We start from the raw sequence: 6,855 nt of genomic DNA on the forward strand, positions 1-6,855 counted from the left end.
AGCGCGGCAATGATTGGTCTCGGGGGAGGGGTGGGGGGTTGCAAACCCGAGGAGCGGTGGCATCCGTTGCATGATGCAAAAAAGGATTGATTTCAAAAGTTGCGAGTTGCATTGGCAGCCGCCCTAGGCGCCCGGGCCACCTTTTTCCCCGGCCCCGCGGCAAGGACCAGGAACGCTTCCGCCACCTGGCCGGGTTCGACCGCGCGGCGCTCTGCGGGGCGCTGTACCTGCTCCCCGATTGCGCAGCGGAGCGTCCTGGAAGACAATGGCCAAGGCAACAATTTGCACAGGAGGCTAGGAGCCCAGCAAAAGCCGCCTGGGCGCCAGGGAGAGGTTTTTTGAAAACACAAACGGCGCGTTACATGCTTGGGGACTCCCAGCATCTGTCCTTCCTATTGTTTAGCTCGGCTCCGGAGTTCACGGGAGCCTCGTGAAATGTGGAGACGTCCTGCAAAGTTTCTTGAACACTTCATGTGCGTGGTAGGAAGTCTAGGAAAAAGGTTTACGGTTCCCCCGCTTGTCGCATTGTTTGTCCTGCACATGTTCGAGCGAACATGGCAGCCGCAATTCTGGATGTGTTCGTATTGGCATCGAGCGGGGAGCTTCACGTCGTGAAATAACTTTTTTCCGGGCTTTCGAGTTTCTAAAGCATTGCTGATGAAAATAAAGCAAATGCTTTCAGATACCGTTTAGGGCTTCCCTCTAAAACAGCAGTGTGCAGGAATGCCGATCCAACTTTTCTAGGGAGTAGGTCAGCATTTTCCAAATGTATTTGGGAGCAGAAATGTTTTGGGTCACTGGACCTTACTTTACGTGGCACGGCAGGTTGGCACGCTACGCAGATGCCCTTTTCGTTCTTAACATTTCCGCTTGCCAGTTGCTCCGGGTTTTAATCTTGGGCTGGATGCAGAAGTGATGCTACCTCGAAGACAGGCTGCTCCTGTCTTTGTGTCCTTTCTTCATACCCTGCAGTAAGTTTGCAAAGAACGTGTTAGCCTGCATTCTTTTATTTATTTCTATTTATTTATTTATTTTGAGACGGAGTCCCGCTCTGTCGCCAGGCTGGAGTGCAGTGGCGCGATCTCGGCTCACTGCAACCTCCGCCTGCGGGGTTCAAGTGATTCTCCTGCTTCAGCCTCCCCAGTAGCTGGGATTACAGGCGCCCACCACTGGCGGATGGCATCTCCCAGAGGGGAAGACAAGGTCACGGTTCTCATTAAGAGGGTATTATACTAGTCAAGCCCGGAGATGTACTTGAACTGAAAGCAAGGGAAATGCAGCCCAGGGAAGGGATTTGGTGTGATTTAGCTCGTAGGAAGGAGAGGAAGAAGGATAAGATGACCCCCAGGTTTGCAGTTTGCGGGGGTGAGGTGGGGGAGGGAATGAGGAGCGATGCTAATAATTGATCTAAGAACTGCTGAAAGGCAAACAAGTTTCGGGGTGAGTTCAGCTTTGGAAATGTTAAATCTCAGGTCTGCCGGATGGTGTGGGGGTGGGGCTCAGAGTTGCAAATCTCAGGTCTGCCGGATATTCCAGAGCAAAGTTAATAGGCAAACAGGTCCGGAATTTGGGGCTCAGAGATGCAAATCTGGGTGCCATCAGCATGTAAATGGTGTTCGAAGCCTCCGTCAGAGGTGAGATTAACCCCGGAGGGAGAGCTCAGGAAAAAAGTGAAAGAGACCTTGGACAGAAGTGGAAGAGACCTTGGACAGAGCTCGGCAGAACTGGGAAATCAAGTAGCTGGGCGGGACAGAGGCTGATCCCCGCTATGTCGGTGGGAGGCCACCATCCTCAGAACCGGCTCTTCCTCCCCGCCTCCACCCACCACGAGCTCACTGGGAAGCATTTCTCTGCCGCAGAGGCCGTAAGCCACAGATGCCTTACTTCATCCAGGGCCACACTACAGCCTTGGCCCAGATCATCTGGCAGAGTCATGCCTCCTTTTCTTTGCCGGTGATGAGAACTTCTTCCTTGGGTACTGCTTTGAGCTAGTCCTACACTCCCCCCAACTCCCGGGCTCACCAGAACCCCATTCTAGAGAGCCATCCCCGTTTTATTCTCAGGCTCTGCTGGTTCCGTCCGAGAGATGGTTCTCCTGGGTTGCAATGCCTGCCTGGGGCTTATTAAAAATACCAGTTTACCGCCGAGCAGGGTAGCTCATTCCTGTAACCCCAGGGCTTTGGGAGGCCAGGGCAGGAGGATCACTTGAGGCCAGGAGGTTGAGACCAGCCTGGGCCACATAATGAAAGCGCGTCTCTACAGAAAATTTTAAAAGTAGCCACGTGTGATGGCACCTGCCTATAGCTCTAACTACCTGAGAGGCTGAGGTAGATCATTTTGAACCCAGTAGTTCAAGGCTACATTGAGCTGTGATCACACCGCTACGCTCTAGCCTAAGTAACATAGCAAGACCCTGTCTCAAACAAAACAGAGCAAAACAAAAAGAGCTAATTTACCAGCCGCACTCGAAAGATTACAGCTAGCAGATACAATGGGTTGAATTTTGTCACGAAAGGTGTGTTGAAACCCTGACTGCCCCCCATACCTGTGAATGTGGCCTTACTTGGAAATAAAATATTTGCAGATTTAATCAAGGTAAGATGAAGTCATACTCAATTGTGATATGCCGTAAATCCTACGGCTCACGTTCTTAGAAGAAAAGGAATATTTGGGCTAGGTGAGGTGGCTTACGCCTGTAATCTCAGCACTTTGCAGGGCCGAGGTGGGCAGATCACTTGAGGCCAGGAGTTTGAGACCAGCCTGGCCAACATGGTGAAACAAAAATTAGCTGGGCGTGGCGGCACACGCCTGTGATCCCAGCTTCTCAGGAGGCTGAGGCAGGAGAATCACTTGAACCCAGGAGGCAGAGGTTGCAGTGAGCTGGGATCATGCCACTGCACTCCAGCCTGGGTGACAGAGCAAGATGTCTCAAAAAAAAAAAAAAAAGAAAAGAAAAGAAAAGGAAGATTGGAGACAGCGACACAGAAGAGACCCAGGGAAGACGGCCATGCATGTGAAGACCGAGACAGGTTGGAGCAATGCAGCTGCAAGCTACAGCAGAGGTTGCTGTCAGCACCAGAAGCTGGGAGAGGCAAGGAGGAATTCTTCCCTAGAGCCTTCGGAGGGAGCGTAGCCCTGCTGACACCTTGGCTTCCCACTAACAGCCTCCAGGATTGAAACTCCCCAGCTTGCGGTCCTTTGTTATGGCAGCCGTGGGAAAAGACCAGCAGGTCAGAGGTGTATGTGGTAGGGAAGGGATGCTAAGAATCCCCATATTTCCAGACTCCCTGGCTGATTCTGATGCTTTTGAAGAACACCGACCTAAGAATTCCACTTCCTCTGAAACCCAGAGGGACTAAAGGCTGCCTGTTCTGTACCCCACATGCTGCTCACCCCAAAGCAGCAAAGCAGCTCCAGTGACATCACCTTCCTGTTACCTGCCCTTCTCATTCAGTGCTCATGCTGTCCAGCACTGCCACCATCTGCTGCCAGAAGTGTCACTCCCCTGTATGGTTTGAATCATGCCCATTCAAAAGTGGCCCCTGCTCTGTCATCCCAGGGGATGGAGAGGGTCCATTCTCAGGAATGGCACGTGCTAGATGATGGATGTGAAAATCTGATGACCTTGACCTTAACTCCACTTTAGACACCCATTCTCATGGCCGTGCTGTGAACCTTCTCTACCCTCAAAATCTTTCATTTTTGATTCGTTTAGAGATGAGCTCTCGTTATGTTGCCCAAGCTGGTCTCAAACCTCTGGGCTCAAGCAATCCTCCCACCTCAGCCACCTGAGTAGCTGGGATTACTACCATGCTTAGCTAACCCTGAAAATCTTAAACACCAACACCCTCTCCCCCTTCCCTGAGTCCTCTCCTTTCTTGACATCTGACACCCACACTCTAACTTCATGAGGGCCACCAGCCTCCTGAAGTGGTTCATTTTCATTCTGTTCAGCTTGGACCCCCTGAGGTTAGTTCTGCAGCCTCATCTCCCCTCAACCCTCTTCATTGACCATGTTCACCCCCGAATGTCCAAACTTAAGCCCCTCTACCTGCCTTCCTTGTCCTTCCACTGGGCTGGAGAAAACTCAGAACTTAGAGATCCTGCCATGATGAGCATGTCATCCCCCAGTGCCAGCCGGGCTTTTCTGACAGCTCAAAAATCCTTGAGTATGTTATCCCTGATGTTCATTATTCTCCCCAAGGGCTGGTTCACACTTTGCTGCCTTCGAGAGCAGATGCACCTTACAGAAAAAATTCATGTCCTTAGAGGAAACCCTGTAATTCCCGCACCTTTCCCTGGCCCTACTACACTCCTCTGACCTCCAGGGTCAGTATCTCAGAGACAGGACTGCCCTCTGTCTATTCCAGGCTGGTCCCTGCCTGTACCCTGACTTCCACCTCTCCAACAATAGCTAACCTTTGTTGAGGATTCACTAGATACCCCACTGTACAGTGTTTTAAAGCATTGACTCAGAATTCTCCCCATTCTGAGGTAGGTACTACTATATGTTTTCCTTTCATGGAGATGGGAACCAGAGTTCAGGCTAAATAAGTAATTTATCCAAGGTCACTGTCTTAGTTTGGGCTCCCCCAAAGTAGACCTGGAGACAAGGATTAGGGAGAAGGAAGTTAGTTAATTTAGGAGGTGATCCTAGGAAATATAAGAAGGAAACGGAAGGGAGAAAGCCGGAAGGAATGTTAAAGAGTGGCTTACTGCCGCGGTCACCTGGGACTCCGCCCTGTTGAGGCTGATCTGAGAAACGGTATGGAACACCCCCTGGGGCAGGCAGACGAATGACACACTCCAGTATGCCTATGTCCCAATCCCCAGAGCCTGTGACTATGTTATGTTACAAGGCAAAGAGGAATTTCAGTTGCAGATGGAATTGAATGCACTGATCAGAGCCAAGTGTTGTAGCTCATGCCTCTACTCCCTGCTACTCAGGAGGCTGAGGCTGGCAGATTATTTGAGCCCAGGAATTCAAGGACGCAGTGAGGTATGATTGCACCACTGCACTCCACCCTGGGTGACAGAGACGCTGTCTCTTAAAATAATTAAAGAAAAATTTGCTCATCATTTGAGCTTAAAATAGGGTGGTTATCTTGGATAATCTAGGTGGATCCAAGGTAATCACAAGCCTTCTGAAAAGCAGAAGAGGGAATAGAGACGGAGAGATGGGAGCGTGAGAAGGAATTAGGCTGACATTGCTGGCTTTGAAGATGGAGGAAGGGGCCACAAACTGAGGAAAACAGGTGCCACCTAGAATATTGAAAAGACGAGGAAGCAGGTTCTCCTCTAAAGCCTCTAGAAGAGAATACATCTAGCTGATACCTTGATCTTAGCTTAATGAGATCCATGTCAGACTTCTGGTGCACAGAACTTCAGATCATAATTCAAGCTGTTACAGGAAAGGGGCTGTGATCCAGACCCCAAGAGAGGAATCTTGGATCTCACAGAAGAAATAATTCAGGGTGAGCCGGGCGCGGTGGCACGCACCTATAATCCCATCACTTTGGGAGGCCAAGGCGAGTGGATCACCTGAGGTCGGGAGTTCGAGACCAGCCTGACCAACATGGTGAATTCCTGTCTCTACTGAAAATACAAAAATTAGCCAGGTGTAGTGGCGGGTGCGTGTAATCCCAGTACTCGGGAGGCTGAGGGAGGAGAATCGCTTGAATCCAGGAGGTGGAGGTTGCAGTGAACCAAGATCGCAACACTGCACTCCAGCCTGGGTGACAGAGTGAGACTCCATCTCAAAAAAAAAAGAAAGAAAGAAAGAAAGAATCAATTCAGGGCAAGTCCACAGTGCAAAGTAAAAGAGCAAAAGCAAGTTTATTTTATTTTATTTATGTATTTTTTAAAAACGAGTTTATTAAGAGAGTAAAGGAGTAGAAGAATGGCTACTGCATACACAGAATAGACTTAGGGGCTGCTGGTTGCCCATTTTTATGGTTCTTTCTGGATGATATGCTAAACAAGTGGTGGATTATTCATGTCTCCCTTTTCAGACCATATAGGGTAACTTCCTGTATTGCCGTGGCATTTGTAAACTGTCAGGGCGCAAGTGGGAGTGTAGCAGTGAGGACAACCAGAGGTCACTCTCGTCACCATCTTGGTTTTGGTGGATTTGGGCCAGCTTCTCTATTGCAACCTGCTTTATTAGCAAGGTCTTTATGACCTGTATCTTGAGCTGACCTCCTACCTCATCCTATGACTTAGAATGCCTTAACCATCTGGGAATGCAGCTCACTAGGTCTTAGCCTCATTTTACCCAGCTCCCATTCAGGATGGAGTTGATCGGGTTCAGATGCCTCTGACAAAGCCACAACGTTTGTGATCATTTGTCACAACAGCAATAGCAACAAATCTGTCCCCTTAAACTCATGCTACTGGCAGGAAAAGAAGCCATGGCTTTGTCCACTGACTCCTGTCCTTTGGTGGTTAAGGCTTGTCCCTGGATGTTAACTCCCCAGAACTCCCTGCATGTCCTCTCACTGGACTGGACAGGACTTAGAACTACAGGGTCAGCAGAGCTGCCCTGGAGTGCTGGGCAGGCAGGTGATTGAGGTGGGATACTGTCAGCGGGCTGGCCCCTGCAGCTTCGGGTAAGATCAGTGAGTCAGATGTCAATGGCGCGGGCAGTGCTGCCACATTTCCCAGCTGTTAGTAGTAAAGCCAGGATTTGAGCTTGGGCTACGTCTGGAGCCCATGCACCCAGCCTCCAGCATTCGCTATTCCCACTCTTCCGCTTGAAATTTTCAGGCAGGGCGCAGTGGCTCAAGCCTGTAATCCCAGCACTTTGGGAGGCTGAGGCAGGTGGATCACCTGAGGTCAGGAGTTCGAGACCAGCCT

Source organism: Colobus angolensis, unplaced genomic scaffold (assembly GCF_000951035.1).
Source record: "Colobus angolensis palliatus isolate OR3802 unplaced genomic scaffold, Cang.pa_1.0 Scaffold133, whole genome shotgun sequence".
NCBI classification, from domain to species: domain Eukaryota; kingdom Metazoa; phylum Chordata; class Mammalia; order Primates; family Cercopithecidae; genus Colobus; species Colobus angolensis.